This window comes from Colius striatus, chromosome 1 (assembly GCF_028858725.1).
Source record: "Colius striatus isolate bColStr4 chromosome 1, bColStr4.1.hap1, whole genome shotgun sequence".
NCBI lineage: Eukaryota > Metazoa > Chordata > Aves > Coliiformes > Coliidae > Colius > Colius striatus.
Genome location: NC_084759.1, coordinates 5,220,913 through 5,238,427, shown reverse-complemented (window position 1 = coordinate 5,238,427; position 17,515 = coordinate 5,220,913).

Sequence of the window (17,515 nt, the reverse complement as noted above, 5' to 3'; positions counted from 1 at the left end):
TGGTTTAAAACCATTAGAGGCCTCACTAAAAAGTTTGTCCTCATCTTTCTTATAAGCTCCATTTAAGTTCTGAAAGGCCAATCATACAACTAATTACTTCAACTCACTGATATGATGAAAAAATAATCAACCAAAAATAGTTTTTGTATTTGAACATCAAGCTCAGTTGACTCACCTTGCAGCTGAACAGCTATTACATCCCACTCAAGCTGTACCTGAGGGCAGAAAAACAGAGCAAGATTGAACTTTGTGATGAAGCTTAAAGTTCCACTGAATTATGTGGAAGGCAAACAGCATTACCGGGTTCCATTCTGTTCTGATTTGGATTGTGAGCTTACTGTTTGGGTCTGAGAATATGCTGAGACAGTGTTAGCTGTATCTGTCAAACATGTCAGGTGCAATATTTCTCGTCCTCTATGTCACTCTTTGTACAAGCATGGTTGTGTGTCTCCTAAGTTTTCACACAGTAATATGCAACATTAGACCTCACAGCTTCTCTGTGTAAAATCCTGATGATTAGGTGTCAATCAGCTGCAAAAAACTGACTCCACATTTTTTTATTAACTGGAAGAAAAGTAGACATAATTCTGCAAATATTTATTCTAAACCATAGATACAGAATTAATTTCTGTAAATAAGATATGCCTAGGATCTTACTTATAACTTAGCTGTTTGTGTTAAAAAAAACCCTGTTCTATCCCCATTATGTTTGTGCATTATGGTGTAATAGGCAATGGCATATCTTGAATCACAATATTTTATTTGCTTGGAATAAGGAAAAGCAGGAGGAAGGAGCCAGGACCTTGTTGTAACTCAAGTCTCTAGTCCCAGGGGACTAGAGGGAAAGGAAAGGTGATTCAAGTACAACACTGGGAAATAAAGGCTGGCATTTGCTGAATCAACTCAGGACAGTTTTGGATATTTTAACAGATCCTCTCTTCAATGCAGATTATTGGCGACACTGAGATAGGATCTTGAAACTTGAAACTTTGATAAAACTGATGAATTAACAAGGACTGAGGATGGAAGAGATATCTGTGCAGTGATTTCTTCAAAAGATGTTCGTTGGTTCCTTCACTCCATCTGTTATTTCCACCATCACACTCCATCAAGCAATGTATTTGAGATCTGCATGCATATCAATTAGGGTTATGAACTGAAGTCCATATGATGACAAGACAGTTGTGAGAGGTAATATGTAGCCCACTGCCAGGATCTGTGTGTTTCTCTCTTTAACATCATAAATAACATAAACAACAACATAAACTTAGCACCCAAACTAAACTCTCACCTTAAGAACTCTTACTCTGCACTACTTTTTAATTCCATAATATATCTCCTTTTATTTGTCCTCACCTTTGCATTGACCTTATTCTCTGGTGAGAAGTGCTTTTGATAAAGACTGAAATGCAAAACAAAATGTCTTTTATGAAGAGTCCAGTGTCCATTGTGTCCATTCATGCTTTACTTAAGCCGATTAACACATCGATCTAATTCCTGTTCTACTTGTCAATGACTAGCAGCAATATCTGTAACATATAAAAATAAGAACATTGCAAACAAACTAACTCTTTGTACTAGCTCAGCACTTAACAATAGCTACTAATGGCAACTACTGTAAAAATTGTCTGTACATGACAAAGGAAATTTGAGGGCTTCTACTTTTTTTTTACATTTCATTGTTATGCTTTAAAGAAAATGAAATGCAGGGTGTGAGAAACAAATGTGTGTGAATAAAATAAAATAAGAGGTTGCAACATCATATTTGCTAGTACTTTTTTGTTATTGTTCAGAGATATAGTTTTTAACTTGAAAGGAGAAGAAAGGTGTTAATTCCTTTTAACCTTTTTACTTAAGGAGATTAACTCACCTGGATCTAACAACATAAGTTTGCTTAACAGTCTATGTTTTCCCTATAATAAATCCCCTGGCCTTGTTACTTTTTGGGACCCAGAGATTTAGCAAGGATTTAAATCTTACATACTTGTATTGAGGTCAGTGGACCTACACAGTGGTTCAAGAATTACTTCAAGTCTATCTGATTTCCACAGCAGATGCCAAATCAGCTCCAGTTCCATCCCAAATGTTAGTACAAGCTATTAATGTTGAATATTACCCCAATTGTAGGAAAGATTACTCTGAAATTTCTCAATTATATGAAGCAGGGTAGAGAGTACTTTCTGCCTTGTAAAATAATAAGATCTGGGAAAACAAGCTAACCTTTGTAACGTGTATGAAGAATGTGGTGGGTTATGTAGTAGATCATTGGAAACAGAGGAGAAAGAAGGGAATAGAGAGATAGACTGTGGTTTTCACAAACATCAGAAGGAGTTCTATTTACATGAATGCTGGTAGATAACACAGAGTGAATGTATTCCTGGTAGGTAATAACTGAGTGAATCTCTGATGGGATGACATACACATCTGGGGATTTGTATTTTTTAATATTGCTGTGAGAAAATTTTGGTTCTGTCTGTTTTGAGTGGTGAAGGATAAGAGGATTAAATGTTAGTGTATGACATCAAATATCTTTTTAAGATTTTTACAAGTACATTCTACCTTACTAAACCAGGAGGAAGAATAAGTTTGTGGGTTTTTATAAGCCACGATGACACCATTTAAACACCTCCCCACATTTGTACCATCCAATCCTCTGGAGACATTCAAAACCTACCTGGACAAGTTCCTCTGTGACCTACTCTAGATGATCCAGCTCTAGTAGGGGCGTTGGACTGGATGATCTTTCGAGGTCTTTCCCAGTCCCTGAAATTCTGTGATTCTGTGACATGCATTAATTAGACAACATAATAAAATCCATGAACTGTGGTCTGGTTGGTTCAGCTTTTTTTATGTGGTTTGTAGATGTATGCCAATAAAAATCTTGATGATATAATTTTATTTTTTATTTTTTATTTCAAAACCATACAAAACAACAAAAGTCTTGACTAAGGCAAAGAAGCCACAGAAACCTTGAATTGTTTATATGATCCATTTGAGAATGTGATAGTAGCTCAAAAAGCAAGAATCGGTGTTAATTTCAGATGTTTCCTTTCCCAATTCCATATCACCAACCAGTCACATTTATTCTCATAAAATATATCTGTGATACCCATACATAACAATTCCTTTCTTAGACTTCATCGTATATCTATCACTATTTTAGATGCTTTGCTATCTAAATTAGAACATTAATTTAAATTAATGAGCACTGTAGCTACCATGGTTATCCCTTTTGCTGTGATAAATCTGTATCTCTAATGTTTTTCAGGTTCAGTTATTTTCCCCCAACTTCTTTGCAAATACTCCTTATTCAAAGTTACACCTGGAAGACGTGACGACAGTTCTTTGACACGATGGCTAACTTGATCATTTGTACAAAGTTGTCTTAAGCTGAGGATTTCAGCAAAAGTTACACTAAAGCCTTCACTAATACATGGGTATAGTCCTGCTAGTTTTGTTAATAGTGATGTTCCATTTTATATTCGAGTAGCTATTATTCCACATAAAGTAAATTTTACCTAAAGAAGAAAAATAGTGGGAAAATCTGTTCAGCAAAATTACCCTGGCCTTGCATGGCTATGTTGCTCAATTTTATTGAGAATGGGAACTTTTATTATTCCTATCCTGAATCAAAAACTTCTAACCAAAACTTATCTTCAATATCTTTTTTTCAGTGGCAGAAATTACTTCAGTATATTATTATATTTGTAATTTGACAAAACTGGACTACAGAACAATTTTCAGAGTATAAATTGTTAGTTTGTTAATGTCAACAGTTTAATTTTGCCAAAGATTTATTTGAATTAAATTAGTTATGATAAAAATAAACTTAAATGTTTAATTATTTTGATTTTTTAAAAAAAAACTTTTATGATATATTTTATATACTGCTTTTGTTAAGGAACCATTTTATACCAAATCCAATGGCTAATGGCCAGTTAGAGCATCAGTTTATCCAGTAGAATATGAATTTCAAAACAAATTACTAGTTAGAGTAACAATTATTAGCACAGTGGATGTGATATGTCATATGCAAACCATGGAGTGATGTCATAGTGACAACATTAAATTAAGTCTTTCAAAAACTTCAATAGGAATCAAGCCAAGTAACTTTGTTTCTTGATGTTTTTCCATAAGAAATTATTCTTTTTTTAAATAAAAATGTTGATTTAAAAAGGAAAGGTCATCAATTCCTCTGAAATGGAAGTTTTGAAGTTTGACTGATTGCACTAACTGTGGTAACATTTTCCATGTGTAACAGATGATCAAATAGAAAAATATTTTTTGTAAATATTTACAAGAAAGTAAACTATTTCCCATTGATAGTGGCCAGCACCAAGGGAAAGGAAGAAAGGAAAATGGAGTTACTTAGGAGGTAAATAAGACATTAATTACACAGCAAGACCTAGGACCTGGAGGGATTTCTTGAGGAATACTTATTTATTGTGCATTCTTTGAGTGCTTGAATATTCCAAAATCTATCAAAAAGTCTATCTTTAGGATGTGATAAAACTTCGACCTCAGCAATGTCCTGTAGAAATAATTTCTGCAGTCTAAGATCATCATGAATAGATATTTTCTCACAATATTATAATCAGATATCGCCTTGTACTGATCACTATCAACAGAAACCTCTATAAATAATTTATTATCTTTTGTTATCTTAATTTCCTCTCAAGAAAGCTACAATATAAACCAAATCCATAACTAGATGTTACAAACTTATGTGTATATATGTTCTGATTCAGATTTTATTTCCTGATTGCATAATGTCTTCTTCAGGATCTCTCTCTTTCTTTTTCTTTCATGAAATAGTGGGAAAGATTCAGGATTCCTGGGCGTAACTCCAAGTTCTTTGGGTAACATGCACCAAAAGGATTGTAGACCTTCTGTTCATCTCATACTGTCTTCTCCCACTAAAATTTCCCCCAGTTAACATTTACCCTCTAAATTTTCTACCCTGTTCCTTTTTCTTTAGATTCTATCTGTTTCCTATGAGGTCACCATCAAATCTGTTTATTGCCTATCTTCTCATATCAAAGCTGGTCACTTTTTGCTTAATGGGGTGGACAAAGAATCCACCTAACTAATTCTGAAGGGCTTAGGACTAATCCGTATTCATGAACCTTCAAAAAGCCAATCATGTCCCACTAGTCTGGAATATATACCTTTTATAAATCTGTATCACCAGATTGATTTCATAATCCAGTTAGAGTGTGCCGAAACCAGACATGAATGACAAGTTACACCTCCAAAATGATCACAAGAAGTTTTTTTTCTGTTTTAAACCAAAAGGGAGAATAACATATGTTAGCTTACCTCTAATTCATTTTAATTTTTAATTCATTTCTCTGAGATTGGAATAGCTACCTAAACTTATCTGCACCTCAGTTTGCACCATGGGCAATTTCTTTTTGCAATGAAACCGCAAAATAAACCCAAAGAGTGTATTTTACTTTTGAGAAAAAAGAGGAAAAAAAGAGGAAAAAAAGAGATTTATAATTTATCTTAATTATTTATTTTGATGGTGGGAGAATGATGAAAGAGAGGAAAAGAGTTACCCTTATTTCATACCGAGTGTTCTCTTTTCATGTGAAGACTTCTACTGTGAACGAAGAGATAATGTGTCGATCATTTGATTAAGACAAAGTGATCATAGTGAAGAGTTTACAGCAATAGTCAGATAGTCAGCACAGAGCTGGATAGAATTGGGAAAGGAGAGAGATGGGCATTTTCTATCTCCAGTATTCTGCACTTTTTTTCTGTTACAATAAAATTAGTACACTTTTAGGAGTTTTTGTATTGTGAGGTCTTTCAATTTATGTTTATTGCATTTAAATTAATTGATTGCTTTCTCATACATTCTGCATTAGTGAAACGTGGGATTTTTAAGAAGATAATGGAAATAAAAGTTGTTGATAAAAACATCAATTCAAAGGAATACAGACTGCAAAACCTTGGGTTTTTATGTAGTATTGAAATATATCTATTTCATTTTCCATCAGTACACAAGGGAGTGGGGTAGATGCTCAGAACAACATACTGTGTTTTGTCTTGTCCCTGTAATGTATCTCAGCTTTATAATGTGGAGAAAGAACATGACAACCAGGAGGATGCCATGAGACTTGTGCCTTCTCCCTTCCCAGCTGGCAGTGGTGTGTAGCCAGATGACCCAAACATCTCATGCACAAATCAGGGTGGAGGGATGAAGACCAGTCTTGGCATAGATGAACTAGTCCTTTACTGTTGTGAGCTATTACTGGGGAGTGAAGAGATGAGATTTTTCTCCTTGATTTTTCTCCTTTTTATCTCTACTTTCAACTCTTGAGTTCAGGAGCCCTCTTTTTTTACTCTTGAAAGCATGCTGCTCTGCAGATTCTACTGGGACATACCCACAGCAAGAATTGATTGTATCTAAGGTGAACTTTAGTCAAACTCTTATGCATATGGGCTTTTTTAACTATAAATGCTTCATTTTATGAATACTATAGCATAAGAATGCTCTAGAAAGTGAAAAAAGTCTTGTCAGCATATGTGCAAGATCAACACCTGTACTACGAGCTACTTTATTGAAATAGGTGTTTTGTCTTTCTCAATATAAATAAAGTTGCAAGGTGCCAATGAACAGCATTCTCAGATCACAGTGTGATATGAACGTTTATCCTATATGTGTCATAGCTCTGAGCTCAACATCCCTTAGAACGTGAATCATTTGAAGTCCTACACATCTATTAAATCCTACTAATGGGCTTCATATGGAGTAGTAGCTGTCTGCAGCTTAGGTGGATTTCCAGAAAACTTGTCAACCAGGTCTCTTGCCAAAGGTGTTCAGAGAAACCAAGAAGACAGAGATCCCTGTGTGAGTAAGGAAATTGTTAAAAAGGCAAAGAAGATGAGATCAAGTGGTTGCATGACCAAAAGAAATTGTGCAGAGATTCTGCTGCTCAACAAACAATTTGGAAAGATGTTAAGAGTGAAGTGAGAAAGGATGATGATAATTCTAAATTAATCAGGACAAACTGTTAAGTGTTGCAAGAGCAGAGATATGGCAGATAAGTTTCAATGTAGGTAGATGCAAAATAAACCAACCAGGGAAAACAATCCTAACTTTATAAACATGGTAATTTACTACAAGTTGGTGATTATAATTCAGGACTAAGATCTTGAAATTACAATACACAAATATTTCTTTGCAAATATCAACTCTTAACCATCAAATTAAACCCTAGTAAAGGAGCAGGGAACAAGAGAAATGTAAAAATCCATTATGCATTGGTGTATGAAAACACCACGTAAAGTTATTCTCTCTTTCCTCCTACTCATTTGCAAGAGGATAAATGAAAAATTATCTGCCAAGGACTTGGTAAAGCTGAAAAAGTTTTTAAGACGGGATTTCTTTCTTAGATTATCTAAGGAGTAAAGTAACATCAGTATGAGGGATGACCAAGTACAGGCTCTTCATCCTGTCAGACTATGACTGAGGTCTACAAAATCAAGGGGAGTTAACAGGGAAATAACTACTCATTGCCTCTTGTACTATAAAAACTTGGGACATCAAACAACATAAGAAATGGAAGGTTTAAAATTAATGAAAGCAGGTAACTCTTCTCGCTGCTTGGAATCAAACTGTGGTAAAGCTTAAAAAGTTGAAAAAGCTATTGCTTCATATATATACAAACAAGAGCAGAGGCACCCACAGAGAAAATATCTGTGGTGAGGACTCCAAGAAGGTAAATAGATTCTGTGATTATCCACAGACTTGGGGGAATTTTTTTGAAGAACATCATATTTGTGATGTGACTACATAAGCTGCTAAGGGTTGGCGCTCTCTGATAACTCCAAGCTCTACTTGGAACCATGAATCACCCCAAATAAAATATCAGGTAGGGTGCAGCTTCCCCACGTTCTTTGTTTCTCCATTAAATCTTTCCATTAAGCTACATTGTCTCAAAATCTAGTGACTGTAATCCTTTCCTATTAATACACTTATTTTGTTCACAAATATCTGAGTAAAATCTGTCTCTTTCTCTTTGATTTTCATTAGTGAGCCTGTGCATGGAACTGCCATACAAAACTTTACACTGTTAACAGAAATCTTTAGGCATATCTCTCTGATAAACTACTACAGCAACAAATTACTGCTTAGAGAAGAGAATAAAATCCTAATAAATGTGTAGCATGAAGTTGCCTATAAAGTTATTGAATTAAATACCTTGGAGAGAAAAGACTTTATCAAATAAATGTCTGAGCCAATTCTTATGTACCAGACCATAGTTACAATGAAACTCACAGAAACGCTGACTAAAGAGAAAAAGATGTTCAATGTTTTCTATGTGTAACAAAGATAACAAAAGTAATATGAAACCGGTCCTCAGTTCAACTGAGTGAAATAAGATACAGATGAACGGAAGAAGGCCCAATTATGAGACCTTGATTTGAGGATTCTGATTTGCCATGTAGAAAATTATCAGCAGTAAAAATTAGCCTTATTAGAGGTTCTGAAAAATTTGTCACAATCTTCATTTGAGAAATAACATATGATCATGTTCTGTATGCCAAAGGACATTGAAGATGTCATATCTGGCGGTATCTGTCCCAGTATCTTATGCAGTAGTCAACATCGTATGGTTTTGAGGAAATTGGAAGCTATTTCATACTGGTTTTACTGTCCCATAAGTGAAATTATTTCCTCACTCCTCAAAATCATGAGATTATTATTCATGCTAATTTTTCACCCTATAGTTATTTGGTATTTTCAATAGATGTGTTTGTTTTCTAATAAGTTCTCCCAGACCATTGCTGCATCTCAAATGAGCAAAATTCATGAGTACAGACTGTGAACACAAGGTTGTACTGAGGTGCAACCTTGAGATTAGCTGAGTATCATTATCAGCAGAGAAAGTCTGGATCCATACAACCTCTGAGTGAGGTTCCCAACATGCACTTACCAGCAGCGAGAGGTCAAGCATGACATGAGCAGTCCTGCAGTGATGGTGTAGCCTAAATGATCCAGTAGAACTGTCATGTCTTCAGTTCTAGGCAGATACCAGTCCAGTGTTGACCTGGGCCCAACCAGCTGTAAGGGGAAATGAAATCTGTGGGCAGAAGGAGGGCTCTTCAGATATGTGAGCACTTGTATTTAGACGTCCCAGATCAATCAACATATTGATGACAGCCTTGCTCAGGTGAGGTTGTGAGCCATGTAGAAAAGCATTTACTCACTCCCACTCTGTTCCCTGCTTGTTAGCTGATTAACCATCTGTATAATAAGATCTAAAGCTTAATCTAAAGCAGTAATGGCCTGGGCCTTGAATCATAACACGTTCTGGTTGTTTTTTTCAGTCATAGATTTGATTTTCTTGACTTCTGAGGGCTGACTCTTACACATTGACTGGTGTAAACTAGACTACAATTGAAAAACATGACCAGTGAATTCTGTTTCAAAAAAAGGTCTCTGTAACTGAGAAACTTGACCAGTGAATTCCAGCTATTCTCAAAAATGATCAATGAAGTATTGAATTAAATGTTCACTAATTAGTTGGGGTTTTTTTTTGTAAGTATGGAAAAAATTCTATCTAAGAGAATACAAAATATTTCCCATTATGCAATATTCTAATAGAATTCCATCTGTTCCATGGAAATTCCTCCTGTACTGTTGTCTGAAATGACTCATTTTAATATTATGAACAAGGTGCCTGAGGTAATTCTAATATCACAGAGGATAAAGTTTAGAAAAATTTCTTTAGGTTCATTGTAAAAATACGTAGGTTGGAAATCAAAGCTGTATAACTAATTTAGTTTTCTGTATTCCCTATATAGTCCATGGAGGATCTCTAACAAATTATCTCATTTTAAAATTGACATTCAAGTGTGTTATTCCATTTGTATATGTTTCTTTTCTCTGAATTCAGAGGTGAGACTGACCAATTCACATCTAGTTGTCCACACTGCCTGATTCTCATATTTAGGTGATATGGATCCCCCTGCATATTCCCTCTTCTTCAAATGCTGAGCAGAATATATCTATTGTATAGTGTATACTATATTTTGTAACTGCTAGCTTAATTTTATGTCATCATCTAAGATACGGGTTGATTTTGTAGTTTGTTTGTTTGGTTTTAATTTTGAGGTTAATAAACCACTACTTCTAAGTTTCACATGACCCAAAACATGCTGTTTGAGATCTTCTACAGTCCAGGAGAGAGCCTAGCTACCATGAAGAAGGCTGCTGTATTACAACATTGTTGCTTTACTGATGACTCAGGAAACCAAGAAGATCCTAAGCAGCACTGTAAAAAATGTTCATCAATCTGGAAATCTCTGCTTCAGACATCAGTGAAAATATTATTAAAACCCAAACCCTGTTCTTCTCTTCAAAGGTCTTGTATTTTAGTCTGTGTGATATTACTGTCTTGTTTAGTTTTTAATATAATTTTTAGTGTGTACTAACAGTTTCTCAGACTGTAAATTGCTTAAAAAGCTACATTAATCCTGAAGCAACTGTACATTCATCTTACCTTCTGAGATGTGGATTCAGTGCACTATAATTTAACCTTCTTTCTATATAAAGGATGTTTAAGGAGCTCCCAGAATAGAAGTGCTTTATTACTATAAGATTCTAGTAAGATCAAGTACATACTCTGGTAAAGAGTATTTACTCATTCTCCATGTAATTTATTGACATGTAGCTCCAAACTTTCCTTTTCTAAATGCTTTTTTCCCTTTATGCAGAAGATGCAGTACTAATTTAGATGTAAAATAAGCATGATAAATAAAAGGTGACATTTAAGCTACAGATAGAACCATGAAGAAGCACTTCCACTTTAAATTCCATGGCTGATATGACACAACTTAGAGGAGTCATTGCTTATATAAACAAGTAAGTCTCTGTGGACTCCTTTTCCTCCCTCCCCCAAAGATTTCACTTGCAAACAATTTGTATCCCTGAATGTTTCATTTGATATTTGGGTGGATGTCATTCCTGTCACTGCACAATTTAAAAACCAAAAAAGGGCAGTAGGAACACATAACAAAATACAAAGAATACTGACCTCTTTTTTTATAACCCTACACTCTTGAACCAAGCATTCTGAGCTTCAGGACTGCTGTTCAGCTGGTGGTGATCAGATTTGTAAGACAAAGAGCCATGGTAGGGCAGACAGATTTTAGTGAATTGACAGATTTCATTTTTATACCTGAAAGGAAAAACGATTTTCTGATGATTTTCTTTAGGAAAAATAAAAGACTATGAAGACTACACTTCTAGAAAGCTGTGGGACAGCTTTTTGAGTGACGACATATACATAGGCCAGTGCAGGACCTTGCTATGTTGGAAATTTCTATTTCTATTTCTATTTCTATTTCTATTTCTATTTCTATTTCTATTTCTATTTCTATTTCTATTTCTATTTATTTCTATTTCTATTTCTATTCTATTCTTTATTATACTGTTCTAAACCTCATTATGCTTCCAGATATTTGACTTCATTGATGCTCCTTTTGGGAAGTACAGTCCATAAGTAGTTCCTAGTGTTCAGATTCCTTCTCCTCATCATTCAGGCAAACAAACTGTGCAATGTGAACATGTGGGAGGCAGGCTACTCCCTCTGCCCTCCATTCAACAGCCCTTTCATGAGATCTGCTCACTACTGTTGTGCCAGCCCAGATCAGGTCAACAGGACTTACAGCTCTGCTGATCTATACACTTGCAGTCATAGAGATAAGTTATTTTTTCCTGATGATTACACTCTAGAAAGAGACCAGCAACATTTGACCATGTAATTTATCCAACACTGAATCCACATGTGGAAGTTCTGAATCTGATCTTCTACAGTTGTTCTTTCAACAAGGTTCACAGGGGCCGACAATCTCTTAGACAATTAAAAAGGGCAAGGAGGAGTCAGGTAACTACAGACTGGTCAGCCTCAGCTCCATCCCTGGAAAGGTGATGGAACAACTTATCCTGGGTGATGTCTCCAGACATTTAAAGGACAAGAGGGTCATTAGAAGCAGTCAACACAGCTTTACCAAGGCAAAGTCATGTTTGACCAACTTGATAGCCTTTTATGAAGATGTAACTAGGAGGATAGATGGTGGTAGTGCAGTGGATGTGATTTATCTGGATTTCAGTAAAGCATTTGACATTATCTCCCACAATATCCTGGCAGCAAAACTGAGAAAGTGTGGGCTGGATGATCAGGTAGTGAGGTGGATTGTTAACTGGTTGAAGGGAAGAAGGCAGAGAGTTGTGATCAATGGGGCAGGGTCTTGTTGGAGGCCTGTATCTAAGGGAGTCCATCAGGGGTCAGTGCTGGGACCAGTACTGTTCAATGTATTTATTAATGATCTTGCTGAGGGACAGAGGGCACTGTCAGTAAGCTTGCTGATGATACTAAACTGGAGGGAGTAGCTGATACACCTGAAAACTCTGCTGCCGTTCAACGAGACCTGGACAGGCTGGAGAGTTGGACAGAGAGAAATCTAATGCAATTCAACAAAGGCAAGTGTAGAGTCTTGTATCTAGGAAACAGTAACCCCTTGTACCAGTACAGATTGGGAAATGAACTGTTAGACAGTAGTGCAGGAGAAAGGGAATTGGGGGTGCTGGTGGACAGCATGATGAGCATGAGTCAGCAATGTGTCTTCATGGCCAAGAAGGCCAATGGCATCCTGGGGTGTATTAATAGGGGTATGGGCAGTAGATCAAGAGAGATTCACCTCTCCTACTCTGCTCTTGTGAGATCATATCTGGAATAGTGTCTAGTTCTGGGCCCCTCAGTTCCAGAAGGACAGGGAGCTGCTGGAGAGAATTCAACACAGAGCCACAAAGATGATCGAATGGAGCATCTCCCTTATGATGAAAAAGTGAGCTGGGGCTCTTGAGCTTGGAGAAGAGGAGACTGAGGGATGACCTTATTAATGTTTACAAATATGTAAAAGATGGATGTCAGGAGGATGGAGCCAGGCTGTTCTCTGTGATATCCAATGATAGGACAAGGGGCAATGGGTATAAACTGGAACAGAAGACATTCCAAAGAAATACAAGGAAGAAGTTCTTCACTGTGAGGCTAAAGGGGCTCTGGAAGGGGCTGCCCGGATGGGTTATGGAGCCTCCTTCTCTGGGGACATTCCAAACCCTGCTGGATGAGCTCCTGTGTGACCTACTCTAGGTGGTCCTGCTCTGGCAGGGGGGTTGGAATGCATGGTCTCTTGAGTTTCCTTCCAGCCCTTACGATTCTGATTCTGTGATTTTGTAATACTTAAATGAAAAATTATAATGGGAGTCACATACATTAGTAGTTTGCTTCTTTACAGAGACATACTGTAACCTTCCTGAACACCCTAAAATTTATTTTCAGGTGCTCAGTACTGGGCAGAATCTGTCCCATGGAAGTGTAGTTTATTACTATAGACCCTTGTGTTTAGTGTTCTCATCTCCCACACTGCTCTTTGCCTTTGGAAGTGTCCTTGAAGTGCTTGCTGAAACATTAAAAATACTGTATTCAGCCAGTTTGAGGAGCATAGAGGCCTCCTGCTGCAGCAAGTGGTCTACAGGGCTAAAGATAGTGTTTAGCAAAACCCATGGTGATAGAGTAACTAGAGCCCTTCACAACAAAATGACCCAGGGTGAAGCATCCTACAGAGTGTGTTGAGATAACAAAAGCTCAAAACCAACCTGCTGAGGTAAAAAGTCCCAGAAAAGGTTTAATTTCAGTACAGTTCAGCTTGATTCATAATTTTAGTCCAAATTCTGAAATTTATAAAAAGGAGTAGGATCTGTAAATCTTCATTCATGACGTTCTTTGTTTACTTTGTTCTGTGGAGAACAATAACAACTACAGTAGGTTCCTTCTCCTGGTTTGATTGAAATGATGCCCAGATTGTACTGAAATAAGTGTAGAGACAAGGCCATTGGGAAATCATAGAAAGAAACAATGCCAAAGCTAGTTCCACATAAGCACAAATGAAATTCTCTCCCTATATTTATATTCAGATCTCACATGAAAGAGCTGCTTGAATACCAGTGAAAACTAATCCACAAATTTTGGGGCTATTCATCAAATAATTTGCCAATTCAGGCAAAATATGCCAAGACTAGTTATCTGTAGTATGTTTTATCTAGAAATGGAATTAACATTTATAAAAAAAAATAAGTACAAGTTGTCATTTTACACAGAGAAATCTCTTACTGTACTTTAGATAATTCCTATGATGGAAATTGATTTTGAATTAAAACTGTGTAGCTCTAAATGCTTTCCACATTGGCAGGAAAGCATTACATATTTACACAATGCCAAAATGTGCACTGACTACAGCTAATTTTAGGAGTGATGCTTCCTTTGAGACCCTTGACTGGGACAGGAATACATAAAGAGAAGCTCAGTTGCATATATAGATGTAGGATTTGGAAATCTCAAATCATGATGCCAGGTCACACTGATTTTGGGGACAGGGAAAGACCAGTAGATCCCAGCCTGTGTAGCCCAACTAGGCTGTAATACTCTTATAATACCTATCACATAAAATCTGTTCCAGTCCTGAAGCTATAGATCTGCAACAAAATTTCTAATCTCCTATTCTTAGTAAAGGAGTTTAGCTCCTCAGAAATAACATTATTATTATTATCACTAAGCAGCAGATCTTAAGAAGTGTAAGTTGAAAGTGCAGAAATGAGTGAGCCATAACCATTTTTTACTGTTTTATTTTACTTTCTTCAATTCCTTAGGCAGCTCTCTACAGCAATGTTCCTGCTTCTGAGGGGACTCTGAAAGAGATGGCCAATTTTATTTTGATGACATCAAACTGCAAGGGAAAATACTGATTTCTTCATCCTTTACTATCTTTGAATAAGGCTAGGTAAGTTTTGGAAAAAATGTTCTTTAGACACAGGTTGCTGAAGTCATTGAGTCCAACTCCTTTCTCCTTGCAGGATCACTTAGAACTAAATCATACCATTGTCCAGATGCATCTTGAACTATGACGGGCTTAGTGACATGACCACGTTCCTGGATTCCCACTGGTTCCAGTGATCAACTGGCCTCTCAGTGAAGAACTTCTTCCTAATGTACAATTTGAACTTCCCCTCACAGAGCTTCATTACTTTTCCTGATGTCCTTTTGCACTACAGAGAGGACACATAGTATCTTGCATGTGTAATACATACAAGATCCTATGAGGTCATCTGATTTAATGACACTTGTGGTCTTTACATTTGGAAAAGTACAAAATGTTCAGAAAATGATGTCAGGAAGCATACAGGTCTATCCTGTGATGTTCAACTTTCATGACTATCCCATCGGAATCTGATTATATAAAGACTTTTAAAGTTTTCAAACTGTTGCTGTTGCCTTATTTTATAGAGAAGGGCAAGAGTTTCCAGCTCCATATCTTTAAACTGCCTACACAAACATCTGGTAGAGAGAACGGATTGAGAAGCTCCATCTGGATGGACAAAGTTGTGGATGTCAAATGAGTGCTATGGATGTCTCCTTTTTGAGCCAAAGCTGAAAAAAAGATGATCTCAAAAGGCTTTATTTGTGTTACATTTTTTCAGATCTTCTACTGCTACCGTGCAAAATATCATGTTCAGACTCTCAAAGCACAGATTTGTGGGAAATGTAATCTAGAAAAAAAAAAAAATTAAAGGTGAATAAACATCTCAGATTACACATCCAGAAGTTTGTTGAATAGATCAACATTTCCTTTGCAATACTCTGTATTTGGAAACTTATAATTCTGTGTTCAAATTGCAATGAAGAACACATTTTTTTTTTAGTACTAGGATGTGTAAAAGCAATAAAACTAGTTAAAATATATCACAAATCCTTTCCCTGCCATGTAATTCCTAATTCCTCCATCATCTGAACACACAATGCTTCGATTGGACTCTTCATTCCAATCAAATCTGCTGGATATTTCAGAAGTACCTCTTGCTTCATAAATATTTATGTATTGGTGGGTGTTTTAGTTGTCACATTGGATGTTTTATGATTTTGTTTACCTCCATATTTTGATGTATTTACTGCTTCATTGGTTCCAGTGCATCTAGTAGAGTCCAAAAAGTATCTGATAAAAGGGGATACTTTTCAGTGTAGTTTGGTCTTTAAAGGACGCTGCAAGAACCTGTTATTTATCACCTAGACAGTTACTTCTGCCTACTTAGCTAATGATGGAGCATTTAATTTTCAAAATTTTCATTGTATTGTTTGTACAAGACAATGAAGCACTTAGAGAAAATGCAGGAGACCATGTATCTGTGTTTCCTTTTACCTTCACTCACCTTGGGGCAATCTAAATACATTTTTATTTCTTTATAGTTCATTAAAATAAAACTGATTTAAATTATTTATAAGGAGGAAATGGGTTTGGTGATTAGAGTACAGCACAGGGAATCAGTAATACCGTTTTTTATTTCCGTTTGGGCACCAGTTAAGTGATTATTTGAGTGGTACAGTGAGTTCTGTACCTCAGTTTCCCATTTGTAAAGACACATTATGTTTTCCAATGATTTAATTAATTACTGTTTATACATGCTTTGTGAGTTTCCTGAATGAAAAAAATTACATAAGCTCTTCAAGACAGTGATTGTTTTGTCCCATGCTGAAAACAAAGTTGAATCTTTTAATAGGAATAATGAATACAACAGGCAGTGAATGCAAAGCAGTATTTATTAGCTTTCATCTCATATGACTAAATAAACTTTATTCCCAGCAGTGTGACAATGCATATGTATTGTCAAGACATTCTTCCTTAACACAGTGGGATGATTCTCCTGAGTAACTATTACTTTTACCAGCAGAGATTTTCAGAAGAGAAAATAAATATCCCAATTGGCCGGACTTATGAGTCAGGGTCAATTTTTGGCTCCGCTATAGAACTGAGACAAATCACTTGGTCTCAAACAGTCAAAGTTAGTTTAAGTAATGTCCACTGAATTTACAGAGATTTAGAGCTCCAAATGTCTTTCGAGATCTGGGTCTTCATCTGTCTCTGCCTCAGTTCTTCTAGTGAGAAGGGTGATACCAGCACCTCTGTATGTAGTGGAAACAAACCATCACAAAGGCTAATTGTGCTTGTCTGGGCAAAGACAACAGTTTCTGTTGGTAACCTCCCACAGGGGAGTGATATGGCTAATATGCCATTCAGATGCCTTTGATTTCTTTGGCCCCAGTGCTGTGGTACTCATTTATAGCCGAATTGACTGGGATTGATGTTTGGAACAAGTCCAGGGAGAAGTATGAACTCACACCTCTGGATCCATAACCAAGACACCTTTACTGCTCTATCATCACCCTCCTCAGAGGGATGTAATGAGGATACATTAATTAATGTTTATGAACTGCTACAGTGCTGCCATATTTAGACTGTTAGAGTTGCATCTATAGGAGCAAATCAGCAGTCAGTAATTTCGTCTGCAATACAAAGCACAAATGGGAAGATGAAACAAAGGGCCACAGAGTAGATTTCACCTAGGAGGTGTTTTTCTACACTGCAAAACCATCACTGCACATGACAG